The 18,253-nt window shown below is 40.3% G+C and overlaps 1 protein-coding gene across 1 annotated transcript in view; it reads right to left on the reverse strand.

Moving 5' to 3' along the window:
* Positions 1-7,825, reverse strand: part of APTX (aprataxin) — a 70,978-nt gene extending 63,153 nt beyond the window's left edge. Inside the window, exon 1 of the mRNA XM_060301032.2 lies at positions 7,794-7,825. The gene's annotated coding sequence lies outside the window, so the exon portion shown is untranslated. The remainder of the gene's footprint in view (positions 1-7,793) is intronic.
* Between the last annotated feature and the right edge of the window lie 10,428 nt (positions 7,826-18,253).

Here is an 18,253-nt window from a genome sequence, read left to right on the forward strand (position 1 = left end):
CTATAGTCAATGAAAAAACCCTAAAGAGTTAGCCAGGGAGTGATATTATTTGATTCTCATTTTATGAAGATCACTGTGGCTGCTGTGAAGAAGAACAGATTGGAAGGGAGGATGAGAACAGAAAGGCTGAGAGCAGTTAGGAGTTTACTGATGTAGCACAAAGGATGTTGGCAGCCTGGACAAGAATACAGAAGTGGACTGATTTAAGAGCTATTTTGGAGGCAGTAGCAACTGGATAAGACAAGACATATTCTTCTCTGTAGGCCAACCTAGGTCAGATGGCAAATAACAAAAGTCACTTAGTGGGGATAGGACCAAAACCTAGTGAGCTATACATGTAGTTGCATCTTTCACATATCCAAAAACTTCTCACTGCAAGTACCTACGACTCTGCCTGAAGGCTTCCTCCGGCCCCAAGAGCCTTCTCTGACTGCATACAGGCCAGAAGGGATGGGATTTACACTCCTGGGAGCAGTAGTGAAAATGATGTAAAGAAGTGAATGGGTAAACTTGTTTCCACACCCCTGGGGCGAAACAACTTTGAAGCATACACTACTCTGTCTCCCAGAGGCTCTCCAGCCCCAGTTGTCTAGAGGGGTAACCTGTGCATTAACCCACGGGTACTACTTCCCTCCCATCCCTGTCTCACTTCTCCACTCCCCTACTGATCCTTCCTGCTATCATCTCCTAAACAAACTAATTGCACTCAAATCCTTGCCTTGTGTATGCTTCTGGGGGAATACAACCTATACACTCCTGTTGAATATTTTCTTTTTTTTTAATTAATTTGTTTGTTTGTTTGTTTATTTATTTATGGCCGCATTGGGTCTTCATTGCTGCGTGCGGGCTTTTCTCTAGTTGCAGCGAGCAGGGGCTAGTCTTTGTTGCGGTGCGTGGGCTTCTCATTGCAGTGGCTTCTCTTGTTGCAGAGCACAGGCTCTAGGCACGCGGGCTTCAGTAGTTGTGGCACACGGGCTCAGTAGTTGTGGCTCACAGGCTCTAGAGCGCAGGCTCAGTAGTTGTGGTGCACGGGCTTAGTTGCTCCACGGCATGTGGAATCTTCCCAGACCAAGGCTCAAACCCGTGTCCCCTGCATTGGCAGGTGTATTCTTAACCACTGTGCCACCAGGGAAGTCCCTAAATATTTTCTAATGATATTCTATTTCTCTTTTTTAGGTAAGTTAGTAACTCCTACTGCTTCCCAACTTTTTGATGTCATGGCACAAAGATAAAATTATATATGCGAATCATACTGGGGTCACCTTAAGGTCTATGAGGAACTTGGTTTAAAAAAATCATTATATTTTCTTTATAATTATATGTGATAAAAATTTAAAATAGACCATTTGAGAAAATAACATTGATTCTGGCTAAATATCCAAATAAAATATTTTAAAATTTTTCATGAGAAAATTGACCATGTTTCTGTGAATATTACCTTTTTGACATTAGGTTTCATGGTGAAATAGCTATGTCATTTCTGATTAAGTTTTTAATGATAATCTTTTTAAATTCTTAGAGTCACACCCATAATTGGCGCACCAGTAGAGAAGTTCTGTTCTATACATCACAGAGTAAACATGCTAATGTATCCATAAACTATACCCTGCAATTTACTTTAAAATTTTCCACCTATAATTTACACTTTATTGTTTTCAACTCCTACTTTCAATACTAGTTAACCTCTCCCACTATGTGTTGACTTCATAGCTTAACTCTCTCAAGAATCTAACTTTGCAAGAGTTTAGGGGATCGTCACTGTAATCCCAAGGACTAACATTCATACCATTGATGGTTCCTGTTAGAACTTTCATTTTAATTCATCAATTCTTATTTGTGTAAATTGCAGATGTTGTGGTGGGCTCTTCTGAAATTTCTTATAAACATACTAATTCTAACTTATCCTGCTTACCTTCTATCATCTCTTCATTGCCAGCCTTATATGAGCAATGCTGAATTTCTTACCCTTCCATCCCCTCCTCCTCAGTACTCTAGAGAGATAGATGAACTATCCCTGCTAAGCCCTGGCGCAGCTGTAATACTCTATTGCATTCCTTGATGTTCATGCTATTTCCTCTGGAATGTTCTTCCTTATTTTCTCCCTAATTCACTCCAGCCCCCTCCAATCCATTTACATGCAACTAGAGAAAATATTTCAAAACACAAATCTGACTAAACTCAGTAACTTTTAGTCTTACTTTTGAATGAGATGTTATCTATCCCTCATAATCCTATCTACCACTTTTTCCTTGCCTATCCACATACCCAACACAGGGGGTTTCTTTCAATTTATTGAACCCATTCAGTCAAGGTTCTCTGGTTGGAAGCTGGAAAAGTACTCTAGCTAACTTAAAGACTGATGCAGCTGCCCTTGGTACCATTCCCAAACCATATGAATCCTGTACTATCCAGGCCCTCAACCTCACAATTACACAGAGTTAACAGTAACTCCAGAACAGGAGGGCCTGGGCTCCTGGCACTGTCAAGATCAGTTCTTCCCTCTGGTCAAGTAGGAGGGACATGGATTTAGGAGCCCACATGGACACTTGCATCCCACTAGAGGCCAAGATTCTCCAGGGTCTTGGCCTATAGCCAGATGAAATCAGAGAAGCTCTAGCTTTCCATTGCTTGGTACATTTTTTCATTCATTCAAGTATTTTTGAGCAGCTTCTACATGTCAGGCATTGTTTTAGGTGCCAGGGCCTATACCACAGTGAACAAAACAAAGCTTCTGCTTTCAAGGAGCTTACAATCTAGTGGGGAGAGGCAGGCCATAAAAAAGAAATATACGGATAGGGACTTCCCTGGTAGCGCGGTAGTTAAGAATCCGCCTGCCAATGCACGGGACACTGTTCAATCCCTGGTCCGGGAAGATCCCTCATGCGCAGAGTAACTAAGCCCATGTGGCACAACTACTGAGCCTGCCCTCTAGAATCCATAAGCCACAACTACTGAGCCCACGTGCCACAACTACTGAAGCCCGCGCACCTAGAGCCTGTGTTCCGCAACAAGAGAAGCCACCGCAATGAGAAGCCCGTGCACCGCAACAAAGAGTAGCCCCCTCTCGCCGCAACTAGAGAAAGCCCACGTGCAGCAACGAAGACCCAACGCAGTCAAAAATAAATAAATTTTTTTAAAAAAGAAGAAATATACGAGTCATGTGGGGATAAATGTTATAAAGAAAAAGCAGGATAGAAAGTGATGAGGATACTTTGTTTATTGTTGAAGGTCTTTTTTTGAGTACAGACCTGAAAGAAGGAAGGAAGCCATGTAGATATCTAGGTGGGAAGGGAAGCCATCAAAGGATTTTAATCAGAGGAGTGACTTTTTGAGCCCTGCCACCTCCAACCACCACAGAGTGACATTTTTTTTTTTTTTAATGCGGTACGCGGGCCTCTCACTGTCGTGGCCTCTCCCGCTGCGGAGCACAGGCTCCGGACGCACAGGCTCAGCGGCCATGGCTCACGGGCCCAGCCGCTACGCGCCATGTGGGATCTTCCCGGACTGGGACACGAACCCGTGTCCCCTGCATCAGCAGGCAGACTCTCAACCACTGCGCCACCAGGGAAGCCCTGAGTGACATATTTTTTAAAGGGTACATAATTTTTAAAGAGTCATTCTAATTATTTTATGGCACCAGGATCTTAAAGAGAGGGAATGGTTTACAACCTGCAGTTTCTTCAAACCTCAATGTCTATATCCATTCAACAACCGCTTGGAGTGCCTCCTCTGTATTTGGCAGTGAGCTAGGTGTTGAGGACAGAGAAGGCAACAAGCCAGACCCAGCCCCTCCCTTTAAGGAACTTTCACTGCTGGGAGCTCAGTTCCAGCACACACTCAGCTTTCACAGACTCACTTTTGAGCTCTTCTACTCTCCTGAACTTGTCAGTGCCCTTCAGATACTGACCTACCTGCGATTTCTCCCATTTGTCTTTCTCACTATACTTCAGACTGGATGCCCAGTGGCATTTTCCTGACCGTGGTTTGGCTCCTCTTGACAACCAATTTGTATGTCTATACTTTTACACTATTCAGACAACCCTGGGACCCTCCTACTTTGTCACTCTTTTCACTAGCAAAGATCCAGCTCTGCATATCAAATTAACACAGTTTAATTAAATTTACTTTCTTTCTTCACCATACTTTCAATGAGTAAAACATCTACTTAACATAGAATAATATTGGCCTAAATTATATGGCCTGTAACAGAAGTTTTTAACCACTCTCCAAAGGACTTTTGATACAGAAGAAACCTCACTTCCCACATATGTGACTTCTCCCTGATGTCTCAGAGATAGGGGATATGGCATATGTGATTAAGGAGAAAAAAGGACAAAAAATTTTTTTAGAAAATATAGATTTAGTCTTTCTCTCTATGGTAGTCTATTACTTTTCTAGACCCTATTGATTCTCCCCTCTCAGAATTCTTGCCCTTGTATAGTCCCCTCCCACACTGACTCTGGTCTTGGCCAAGGAACTGGCTTTGGCCAAAGGGATATTAAGAAGTAGGATGTGAGCAGAGCCTTGATAAGTGCTTGCACATTGTGGCCTATCTTTTCGGCGTGCTTCTCTTCAGAACCCAGCTGCCAGGCTGTGAGAAGCCCAACTTAGCCACATGAAGAGATCCTATGAAGGAATACTGGGGTCCTGGTCAACAGCCCCAGATAAGCTCCCAGCCAACAGACAGTATGTGAGTGATCCAGCTTGGATGGACCCTCCAGCCCTAGTTGAGGAATCTCAGTAGTCACCACACAGAACAAACATGAGCTATCTCTGATAAACCTTGCTCTAATTGCAGAATTTTGAGCAAATAAATTACTGTTGTTATTTTAAGCCACCAATGTGGGGGGCATTTTGTCATACAGCATGAGATAACAAGAACACTCTTTTTTTAAAAAAAAATAAGAGGTGCTGTTTCTACTGTATGTTGGAATTCTTAAGACTAAAATGCCTGAACCCTGGGTCAAGGTTCAACTTCCGTAATAAGAGAGATGCCGGTGTACAATTATACTGGTGTAATTGTCAGTTTAACGTCTGTGGCCCCATTCATCTGTAAGCTCCATGAGGGTTATGTCTATCATGGTCAACATTGTTTCAATGACCTAGAAAAGACCCTACCACATAGCAGGCACTCAATCAATATTTTAGTAAGTCAATATTATGTTGATTTACTAGCTATATTAGTTCTTCTGTTCGAATAGGACAGTAATACTTGTTATTTTATTATTATTATGAGCAAACATTATTATATAATGTTTACTACATGTAGGCACTGTTCTAAGCAATTTACATGTATCATCAAATTTAGTCCTCACAATAATCCTATGAGCTTGGTACCATTATTATCCTTTTTTTACAGATGAGGAAACTGAGGCACAGAAGGAATAAGTAACTTGTTTGTCACGGGGCCAGGATTCAAACCCAGGGAGTCAGCTTCCAGAGCCCATATTGTTTGCCACTGCACTGCCCCTCCCAGTTTCCTGTTCTAGGCCTGGCAGTGCCATTGCTGTTGAAGCAAGAACAAGGAAAGGTTTCACACCAGAAGATGAAGAGTTCCCTCATCATGATGAAGACACCCCTGTGATTATGCAGGTGGAAAGCTGCACAGAGAGACTGCGTTCCTGCTCTAAAACACCTTTACAACGTCAATGACAACAAGAAGATGACAGACAGGAATGAGAGATGGTGACACACACCAGGAAGAAAAACCCTTATACCAGGGCCTAACCCAAGCCTCTAACTCTGCCAGCTAAAGTGACTGAACTCCAACCCGTGAGCTCAGCTCAATCCCGTCACCCTACAGGACTATAAGGAGCCCTGACTCAGGAGCTGCTAACTCAGCGCTGAGTCTCTTTTAATGCCAGTGCCCCTGTGACTTGTTACTGGGTCTTCCTTATGCTCAGCACACAGACCAATGACAAAGGCCCAATGTGGCACCATCACCAACTCTGCCTCTGCTCTGAAGAACAGCCTGGATGTGGGAGTCTGGATCTAAGCCAGTAGCACTGTGAAGGTCACTAGCAAACTGACCTCCCAGTTTGATGAGTACCTTCTTGACCCAAAACTACCACTACCACCACCAGCAAGTGTGTACACCCACACACAAATGGCCCAGCCTCACTCCCATATTTGGAGAAGACATGATAAGTTTAATATTAAAATTGAAATGGCAATTTACCCCAACAGTAGAAGAAATATTTCATAACTGTATCGCTTGATAGCTAAAAAGGGGTGCAGAGTTGGGGAGCAGGATGTTAGGTCTTGGTAATCAGCGGGGTCTTTTAGAGGGAGCCTTTGAACTATGTCTTCTCCATTTGACATTCACTCAACAAATACTTTTTGACACCTGCTATATGCCAATAACTGTACTAGGTGTGAGAAATAAAATGTTGTGAAGCCATGATCACTGAGAGTGCTCCACCTCAGAAAAAGTGCTTTAGCCCATGAATCCCTTTTTGGTGTGCTGCCATCAGGCTCTAAGAGGCATCCTTGTGAACTAGACACCCTGTCAGGGATGCTGTCAAGGGCACTGCTCCTCTTATAACACAATGTTCTCTTCATAAGCATCCCTGGGAGACAGTCCAATCTGATCTCAATTCTGGGAATAGTTTTACTTCTCCAGAGTAACAGGTTTGTTTTTTACCTATGGACACCACGAATTGTAGGACCAATGAGGCTGTCAGCTTAGAGACAAATTCATGGCCCAGCTGTAGCAAATGTGAAAGTCATTCCTATCTGCATTTTTAGCTTTGTCCCTGGCTCTATTTTGTCTCTAGCCATGTTTTTATTTCTTCATTCTCTGCACTTTTAATTTATGGCAGCGTGTGTGTGTGTGTGTGTGTATATGTGTGTGATTTTTTTTGTTTCAGAGATTTTTCTTGTATCCTTGGAAATGTCTATGAACACTTTCTAAAAGAAGACATTGGCATCAATGTTTATAATACATTATATACATTTACATAAATGCTATGATAGAAGTGTATCTACAGGGTAATGTTAGCACACAAGAGGGCTTATAAATCAGTCAAAAGCATTAGAGGAGGGCTTCCCTGGTGGCGCAGTGGTTGAGAGTCCGCCTGCTGATGCAGGGGACACGGGTTCGTGCCCCGGACCGGCAAGATCCCACATGCCGCGGAGCGGCTGGGCCCGTGAGCCATCGCCCCTGAGCCTGCGCATCCGGAGCCAGTGTTCCGCAACGGGAGAGGCCACAACAGTGAGAGGCCCGTGTACCGCAAAAAAAAAAAAAAGCATTAGAGGAGACCTTGCATAGGGGTCATTGCTTGAGTTGAATTCTTATTTTGTATTGTTCTTTGTTTTGTTGAGGATCTTGTAGAGTTTATTCACAATGCAACAATTGTTAAACAAAGTTAAGTTGTTATCTAGTGCAAGACAATAATAAAAATCTGGCAGAGTAAATTTTTTACATCATATCATGGGTTCATGGGACACCACAGAAATATTTGACAATAGATTGAGGCTACTTCTACAAGAGTTTCCTTTCATCTATTTTTTTCTGACAAAAAGATCATGGGCAAAAATAATTCATATCTACATCAGAATTTACATGCAGATAAAGAAATTAAGGTGGAATATCAAACTTAAGTTAGAAGATATTTGATAGCAAAGTGAGGTGAAGAATTAAAATAGTTATTTAGAAGACATATGTACACAAAATGTTATCAACTGGATTATTAAAATAAATGAGGGCAAACAGGATTTGGGAGTTTAAATTATCAAGATCAATAGTCTCCATGTGGAAGGGATATTAAAAATCATTTAGTTCAGTTGCATACCTGTGCAGCAGTGTTATTCCTTAATTCTTTATTCCATCTTGCAGGTAGGCCCCCCAGCCTTGGACGGTCCATGGATTGTGTGGTTGCCTGTATGAGAACAGAGTGAGAGAAAGAATAGCTGCTGACGCATTGTTTTATGTGTGCTGGGTCAGCAGATTATTTTTAAATACACTCAATTTGAGCTCTTTTTTCCCCTCTTTTCTTAAAAAAGAGTTCTAGCAATATAAAAACTCCTATTGACCAACTGCATATAGAGGACCTGAAGAAATAGGTCAAGATCTCATGGATGAAGCATTTCACAATTTACAAAAAGACAGCAATAAACATGTTTACTGCACATCTTTTCATTTTCAATGGCATGAAAAATTACAACCATCTTTCTTCAGGTTAAAAAGAAAGAAAGAACGAAAAAGTAAACTAGCTATACTCCATGACCTCTTTCAACAATCTATAAGGCCCGGCGCTTTAAAGAGGATACTGTTCTGCCTTGCATTGGGGAAAATTGTTGACTTTTAACTTAGAATGACTAAAGAAAATGCATTGCTATTTCCACTCCCCTCTTCCTTTCTATCAGAATTTTTTTTAAGACTTAAAAGCAAAATTATCTGAAAATTGCTCACTGCTGAGCAGAAAGGCTACTCTGAACTCAGAAATTAGTCACTGACATTTCCTGCAGGAGGGCAGCCCAAGCAGGCAGAAAAACCACTACAGTGCTAGGCTGGATGTTCCATGAGGGCAGGAACCATCTCTGCTTCGTCACAACTATCTACCTGGTGCCTGGCTTAAAGTCTGGCACAATGCATATTCATTCATTCACTCATTCCATAAACTTGTATTGAGTACCTTACTCTGTACCAGGCAGTGTTCTATATGCCTGGGATACATCATAAAACAAAACAGACAAAAATCTCTATCTAAATGAAATTTTACTTCTATTGGGAAGAGGGTATAGCAGGAAGAGACAATAGGTAAGTAATCTGTTATGTCATGAGTGTGAAGTGATATAAAAAAGTTAAGGGGGATTGGGAGTGCTAAAGAGGAAGAGCAGATTGTGATTTTGAATAGGGTAGACATTGTAGGCTTCATTGAGAAGGTGATATTTAAACAAAGCCTCGAGGCGGGTGAGATGCTCAATACACACTTGTTGATTACACAAATGAATGAGACCAAAGTTAAGGAAGCAGAAAAGTACAAGGGATGTTCAGGAGGTGGTGAGAAAACGAGTTGAGAAGGTAGGCTGTTGGAGATGAACTGGGAAGGAGATGGGAGGCTCACTAAGAAGGCTGCAGAGCTAAAGGGTATGAATTTACAAAATTTAGAGTTTACAAAGAACTTTCACTTATAATCCTATTTAATTCTCACATTCCCAGTAAAGTTAGTTTTGTCTCTACCAATAAAGAAACTATACTCAGACTAGCTTGGTAATTTTCCTAAGATCATACAGAGATACAACTTAAGAGTAAAATTTTATGTACATTTTTTAAATTATACACCCTGTAAAGCAACCAATAGATTGTGAGTGCTCAACAAAAAAATTAAAGAATAGTAAACTAACAGCCTATTTTGAATCATGTGTATGGTATTACTGGCAACAGAAAATATGCAGCTGCAAATCTATTTCTTTCATAAATGCCTCTCTTTTTACTAGTGTAAACTTTTGCAAACTTTTGCTTTCAGATTCAATCCATTTCTCTTACAAACACAATAATACTTTGTGACTTGATTTTCATGAATAAAAATATTTCTCAGTTATACAAGAAATACATGGATACTTTCTTTAAAAGGTTAAAGTTGGGCTTCCCTGGTGGCGCAGTGGTTGAGAGTCCGCCTGCTGATGCAGAGGACACGGGTTCGTGTCCCGGTCTGGGAAGATCCCACATGCCACGGAGCGGCTAGGCCCGTGAGCCATGGCCGCTGAGCCTGCGCATCCGGAGCCTGTGCTCCGCAACGGGAGAGGCCACAACAGTGAGAGGCCCACATACCGCAAAAAAAAAAAAAAAAAAAAAAGGTTAAAGTCCCCACCCAGTGGCCACCCTCCACCCTGATCCTCAACATCAGAGATAAGTAAGTACTATCAGTTCTGATTGTATCCTCCTGCTCTTTTTCTATGAATACTTGTATATCCAAGTGTTGCCTGAATATCCACACTCGGTTAATATGTTGAAAACTGAACTCATTATTTTCCCCTCAGAGCTAATCTGGTCCTCTGATTTCCTGTGTCAGTGAATAGTATTACCCCATCAGAAACTTTACATTCCATATTTTATCCACCCACTCACCTATCACATCTAATCATCAACAATCCCTGTAGGTATACCTCTTTAATATCTTGCGTTACCACTATTCTCCAATCCTACTCCCACAGCTTTAATATTGGCCCTCTTTGCCTACTACTTCTACGGCAAGGCCAGATTCATGGCTGTGTGATGTGCAGTCACACAGGGTCTCACGCTTAGAAGAGCCCCATGCTAGGTTTAATGCTCTGCTGTCACTGTCTCGAATTCCTCAATAATCTTTTTTTTGGCTGTGCTGCACGGCTTCCGGGATCTTAGTTCCCCAACCAGGGACTGAACCCGGGCCCTGGCAGTGAGAGCACCAAGACCTAATCACTGGACTGCCAGGGAATTCCCATCTCAATAATTTTTGACAAGGGACCCTATGTTTTCATTTTGCACTGAGTCTTACAAATTATATAGCCAGTCCCATACTACTGTAATAGCATCCTAACTGGTATCCATTTTCCCAGTATGGCCCTGCGGCAACCCACCCTCCACAATTCTGTAGGGAATTAAAAAGAAGACATTCCATTGGAATTGGATCAAGCAATACAGGGCACAGACGTCTCCCCTTTTCAAGGCTAAGAAGTCTAAAGTACAACTTTAAATTGAAAAGATGAATTATAGAAGAATGAAAGTTCCATATACGAAGGATCTAACCACATTATCTATAGACACTTTTGTATTACAAGTACTTAGGGAAGATGGCCAAAGTAAATACAAGTCTCTGTGAAGCCAGAATGGTAAAGACCACAGGCTTTGCATTCAGAAAGACGGGGCTCAAATTCCAATTTGACCACTTAATGTGTGACTTTCAGGAAGTTACTCAAATTCATTAATTTTTATTTCATATTGATAAAACAGAGAAAATTATCTGTCAGGACTTTAGTGAGACTCACAAAATAACAGGGAACCAGTTAAGTTCAACAAACACTACTCTGTGCCAGACCATGCCTTCATGCTGATGATATCAAGATGAATACGACTTCCTTCTGAAGCATACAGGATGGAAAAAGGTGGCGGGGGTGGGGGGAGAGTAACTTCACAATATGGAGAAATCTGGCAAATGCTACCTCAGCCAGGTGATCAAGGTCAACATCAACAGTGATGAGTCATGTTCACAGTATGTACCTTGGATATATGATGAAACTAGCACTTTACCTCTGTGGTCTTTCTCCCCAAAACCCATAAACCCAGCCAATCCATGAAAAAAACATGAGACAAACCCATATTGAAGGACAGTCTACAAAACACCTGGCCAGTACTCCTTAAAACTGTCAAGATTATCCAAAATAAGGAAAATCTGAGAAGCTGTCACAGTCAAGAAAAGCCTAAAGAGACACGATGACTAAAAGTAATGTGGTATTCTGGATGGGGTCCTGGAACAGAAAAGGGACATTAAGTAAAAACTAAGGAAATCAGAATAAAGAATGGACTTTAAAAAGGAAAAAAAATTGTAACTTTGTATGGTGATGAATGGTAACTACACTTACTGTGGTGATCATTTTTCAGTGTATACAAATATCAAATCATTCTGTTGTACACCTGAAACTAATATAATATTATATGTCAACTATACTCAATTTAAAAAAAGAATGGGCTTTTGTTAATAATAATGTAACAATTTTAGTTCATCAGTTGTGACAACTGTACCATTTTTATTAAGAAGCTGACAACAAGGAAAACTGGGTGCCAGGTATACAGGAACTCTCTGTACTATTCTTGCAACATTTCTGTAAATGTAAAACTATTCTAAAATTAAAAGTTTACGTAAAAAATAACAGGGCTTCCCTGGTGGCGCAGTGGTTAAGAATCCACCTGCCAATGCAGGGGACACAGGTTCGAGCCCTGGTCCAGGAAAATCCCACATGCCACGTAGCAATTAAGCCTGTGCACCACAACTACTGACCCTGTGCTCCAGAGCCCACGAGCCACAACTACTGAGCCCACAAGCCACAACTACTGAAGACCGGGGGCGCCTAGAGCCCATGCTCCGCAAGAAAAGAAGCCACCACAATGGAAAGCCCGCACACCACAACCAAAAGTAGCCCCTGCTCACCGCAACTAGAGAAAGCCCGCACACAGCAACGAAGACCCAACGCAGCCAAAAATAAATAAAGAAAATAAAGAAAATTTTAAAAATAAAATAAAAAATAACAACTGGGGGTTGGGGGTTGAAAGGGAGAACAGTTCATAAAAAAGACTGAGACAATGTGTAGTCACAGAGATAAGAGGAGAACCAGAACAAATTGGTGACACTCAAAAAAATATATATTTCAGCCCCAATAGGCCCCACAGTCAATTAAAAACTAAACGTTGCAAGAAATTTAAATTAATTCATACAAGCATTTAAACTAGAATTTTAGCTAGAATTTACTTTCCATTTTGTACTTTCTAATAAAATTTTTCTTTCCTTTTTAAAGAAAAAAAGTATAGCAGTAATTCTACACACCCAAAACTCAACTCATCTTTCCTCCCCTCCAACTCTGCCCCCACCACAGCTTCCTCTTCCTCCTCTTTCAGGTCTCCCCATCTCAGGAAGGACATCTCCAACCTCTTGCTCAGGCCAGAAAGCTGGAAGTCAGCCATGACTCCTTCTCCATCAACTCTGCATCCAGTCAACGCAACCTGCAGATTCTACCTCTATACTTATATTTCCCTCCCTCTCCATTTCTACTGTGTAGGCCTTACCAATTATTTTTTTGTTTTGTTTTGGGGTTTTTTTGTTTCTGTTTTTGTTTTTGTGTTTTTGGCCATGCTATGCGGCTTGCGGGATCCTAGTTCCCCGACCAGGGATCAAACCTGTGCCCCCTGCAATGGAAGCATGGAGTCCTAACCACTGGACCACCAGGGAAGTCCTGGCCTTACCAATTCTAATCTAATCTCTCATCATAAAAGCTTCCTATGAATCCATCTTCCACATTAGCACCCAAATGGTTGTTCGAAAATGTAAATATGATCAAATCATCTGTAAAACAAGGTTGATATGATTAAAATATGACATTTATAGAGAGTACCTGACAGGCACTCCTCCCAAAAAAGTCAGCTGTTAGATGTTATATCACCCCATCCCTAAAATCTTCCAGGATCTCTCAAGAGCTTTCAAGATAAAATTCAAGCTCCTAGCATAAGTCTCAAGCCCTTAAGAAATTGGCTCCTACCATGCCTCCAGTCATCTCCAGCTATCTCCATGGATACTTGTAATCTGGCAAGAGTTACAAAGCACACCACTGAAATAAAATATAATGGTAAGAAAAGAGACCATTCGTGATAGAAACAAAAAGACAATGTCTAATAACATCTTTAAGAAGAAATGATCAGGACCTGGTTTAAAACAAAAAGCATACAGTAATCAAAAACAGTTTGGTATTGGTACAAAAACACAGATATGGATCAATGGAACAGAATAGGGAGCCCAGAAATAAATCCACACACCTACAGTCAACAATTCTTTGTTGAAGAATTAATCTTCAACAAAGGAGGCAAGAATATAAAGTGGGAAAAAGTCTCTTCAGCAAGTGGTGCTGGGAAAGTTGGACAGCTGCATGCAAACCAATGAAGTTAGAACACACCCTCACACCATGCACAAAAATAAACTCAAAATGGCTTAAAGACTTAAACATAAGACATGACACCATAAAACTCCTAGAAGAGAGCATAGGTAAAACATCCTCTGACATAAATCTTACAAACGTTTTCTTAGGTCAGTCTCCCAAGGCAATAGAAATAAAAACAAAAATAAACCAATGGGACCTAATCAAACTTACTAGCTTTTGCACAGCAAAAGAAGCCATTAAAAAAAAAAAAAAAGACGACCTACAGAATGGGAGAAACTATTTGTAAATGATGAGACAGACAAGGGCTTAATCTCCAAAATATACAAACAGCTCATACAACTCAACAGCAAAAAAACAACCCAATTGAAAAATGGGCAGAAGACCTTAATAGACATTTCTCCAAAGAAGACCTACAGATGGCTCGTAGGCACATGAAAAGATGCTCAACATCGGTCAGAACGGCCATCATTAAAAAATCTACAAATAACAAATGCTGGAGAGGGTGAGGAGAAAAGGGAACACTTTCACACTGTTGGTGGGAATGTAAGTTGGTGCAGCCACTATGGAAAACATTATGGCGGTTCCTTATAAAACTCAAAATAGAATTACCATATGATCCAGCAATCTCACTCCTGGGCATATACCCAGACAAAATTATAATTTAAAAAGATACATGCACCCCTATGTTCATAGCAGCACTATTCACAATAGCCAAAACATGGAAACAACCTAAATGTCCATCAACACATGAATGAAGAAGACGTGGTACATAATATACAATGGAATACTTATCAGCCTTAAAAGAACAAAATAATGCTATTTGCAGCAACATGGACACAACTAGAGATTATCATACCAAATGAAGTAAGTCAGAAAGAGAAAGACAAATAGCATATGATATCACTTATATGTGGAATCTAAAATATGACACAAACTTATCTACAAAACAGAAACAGACTCACAGACATAGAGATCAGACTTGTGGTTGCCAAGAGAGGGGAGGGAGAGTGATGGACGGCGAATTTGGGTTGGTAAATGCAAAATATTACGTGTAGAACAGATAAACAACAAGGTCCTACTGTATAGCACAGGGAACTGTATCCAATCTCCTGCAATAAACCGTAATAGAAAAGAAAATTATAAAAAGAATGTCTCTATGTGTATAACTGAGGCACTTTGCTGTACAGCAGCAATTGGCACAGCATTGTAAATCAACTATACTTCAACTTAAAAAAAGCATAAAACACAATAAAGAAAATGAATATACAGTTATATGCACAATATAACTTGTTTACAGAGAGGAAGATTCAACATTATAAACATGCTAGTTCTTCCCAAACTGACTGATATATAAAAGCACTGTAATGACAATAAAAATCATGTTGGGATTTTGGGTAATCTGCCAGAAACATTCTTAAGCTCATCTGGAAGAAGAAAAATACTAGAAAATGCCAGGAAAATTGTAAAAAGAAGGAGCAATGAGGAGAAAGAGGCCTACCAGACATTAAATTTAAGTAAATTTAGTACATAATAAGAGTGGCATCTCATACGAGTTAGGAGAAAGAGTATTAAAATATTTAGACAAACTAGCTCACCATCTGCAGAAAGATAAAGCTCAGTTAATTACAAATAACCCTCAGTCCTTTCACCAAAAGAACTTCTAGGTGGAAAAAAGATTTAAATATGAAAAATTAAATGATGAAAGTGCTAGAAGAACACCTGGGAGAATATATTTACAGTGTTGGATTGGTGAAGTCTTTTAAACATAGCAAATGAAGAAGTAGGAGGGGAAAAGAAGAGAGGAGAAGAAAAGAAATAAGAAGCCAAAATAAAAAGTTGAAACTTATCTACATAAAAATTTAAAACTTTATATGGTCCAAATATATACACATATAGTCAAAAGCTACAAAACACTAGAGAAAATAACTGCAACACACAACACATTAACACCTACTATCTATGACAGATAAAGGTGCTATTATATATCATTAAAACAGTGGAGGGACACCACAGAAAAATGGTCAAATGAGAGGAATAGACAGGGTGACAGAAGAAGAGTTAGTAAACATTTAAAAGATGCTAACCACACAATTCAAGAAAGTCAAATTAAAACAATAGATATCACTTTTTAACCTTTAAGGTTAGACAAGACAAAAAAAAAAAAAGAGAGAACTCACATTGGCAAAGTCCACTCATACACTGCTGACAGGGGTACAAGCTGATATGGAAAGTTATTTATTCAATTTTAAATTTGCATTCACATTGACACAGCAATTTCAGTTCCAGATGTCTGTCTTACAGAAATACTTTCATGAGTGCCCAAAGCTGTTACTTGAGAATATCTCAGCAACATTGTTCATGAAACAGTGGAAACTACCAAAATGCTCAATAGGGGAATGGTTAAATATGGTGCCTGCATGCTATACACTATAAACTCGTTAAAAATAACAAGCTAGACTATTTATCCTAACATAGTAAGATGACAATAAATTAAGCCAAAAGGGCAAATTGCAAACAGCATGTATAATATGATCTTATTTCTGCACCAAAAAAGATCACATTCTAAATTACTTATAATCTTTTCGCATTTTACGTAAATAATGTTTCTTAAAAGTGTTAACTTCTATTACTGAAAAAACAGAATATTTAGCAGCACATATTTTCAGCACCACTGACATAAGTTTCTATGAAGGAAAAACCGTCAAACAGAACATACGTAATGATGGGGGTTTTTTTGTTTTTTGCGGTACGCGGGCCTCTCACCGCTGTGGCCTCTCCCATTGTGGAGCACAGGCTCCGGACGCGCAGGCTCAGCGGCCATGGCCCACGGGACCAGCCGCTCCGCGGCATGTGGGATCCTCCCCAACCGCGGCACGAACCCGTGTCCGCTGCATCGGCAGGCGGACACTCAACCACTGCGCCACCAGGGAAGCCCCGTAATGATGTTTTTTAAGGCAACTAAAAATCACCTAACTTGCTTCTGGAGTGATGATACTAGTTCAAAGCTTGAATTGGGAGGAGGGAATTTTATACATTTTTAAGTTTTTTAAATAAGTACTGCATTCAAATGGATTAAATATTCCAAAATTACAAACAGGTATATCGTGAAATTTCTTCCTCCCATCTGCCTCCCCCCAGCAGCTAGCTCTCTCCACAGGCAACCATATTACTAGTTTTGGGGTATCTTTCTGAAATATTCTACGCATATACAAGCAAATGAGTACATAGTTTTCTTTTTTAACCAAATTTTATGCCCTTTATTTTATTCTTAATAAAGAATTAATTTGTAATAATCTATACTCGAAAATAATCTGAAATATATATATATAACTGGAAAAAAGGAATTAAGCTTAAAGAGCTTGCAGATTTTAAAAGTATTTTCAATATATTTCATAGTCTTAATGTTTCAGTCTCAAGACGGTATCTTCATGTTTGTATCACACTTTCACCTTTCTAAAACGTGTGGGAATTTCAGTTGGGTTCCTCAGGTAAAAAGAAACACTAAATATGGTAATACTTGAGAAACACTAGCCATGGTAATATTTATTGTGGAAACTCTCCGTTGAAGTGATTTGATATACACCATACTGATGCTTATTTCATATGCTTAACCAATGTTAGACTCACAAACGCACAGTTCACGTTACACTAAAGTAGGGACTTGAGGACTTCAAAGCCTACATAACACATGGACGATATTTATTAGCTGTTTGTTTACTGTTCTCTTTTAATTGTTCATGTTTTCACAACTGTTGGTCTCTCTGCCTGGGATACTCATCTGGATGGTGCAAGGTTCCCCCTGCTTGGCACCCCAATACTCTTTTGTCAACATTTATCCTTGACAGCAAGGAAAACGACTTCCGTGATTTTTATATTATCAAGCCCTAGCTCGCTGCCTGGCAGCATTGGAGTTTTAGTGACTGAAGATTAAGAAAACAAAACAAAACCCTTTACACCTGAGGTGATAATTGAGAAGGTAACATCTAAGATTAGAAACATTAGGTGTGGACTTCCCTAGTGGCACAGTGGTTAAGAATTCACCTGCCAACTCAGGAGACACAGTTTCGAGCCCCGAGTCCAGGAAGACCCCACATGCCATGGATCAACTAAGCCGGTGCACCACAACTACTGAGCCTGCGTTCTAGAGCCCACGAGCCACAACTACTGAAGCCTGCATGCCTAGAGCCCGGGCTCCGCAACAAACCACCGCAGTGAGCAGCCCCTGCTCACCACAAGTAAAGAAAGCCTGCGTGCAGCAATGAAGACCCGACGCAGCAAAAATACATAAATAAAATTAAAAAAAAAAAAGTTAGGTGTTTCTCAGCCGTACCACAAGCACGAACAGGTGAAAAACTGCATTTGGGAAAATGCACAAAGCTACAATTTAAAGAGATAAGGCTGAACTGATAAGTATGGGATGCCTCCAGGGTAAAGTTCAAAATTCTTATTTTAGTAACATACACCAACAGGTGTTTGCCAACTAGTTCTGAAGCCTCACCTTCGGTCACTCCAGCTTTCAGCTCTGGCTATATTCAAGTACCTGCAATTTCCTAAAAACATATTCTTTCACACCTTAATCATAGCCTTCCCTTGCACTTTGTCCTTGCTGGGAATACTCTTCTTTCTT

Source organism: Globicephala melas, chromosome 6 (assembly GCF_963455315.2).
Source record: "Globicephala melas chromosome 6, mGloMel1.2, whole genome shotgun sequence".
NCBI classification, from domain to species: Eukaryota; Metazoa; Chordata; class Mammalia; order Artiodactyla; family Delphinidae; genus Globicephala; species Globicephala melas.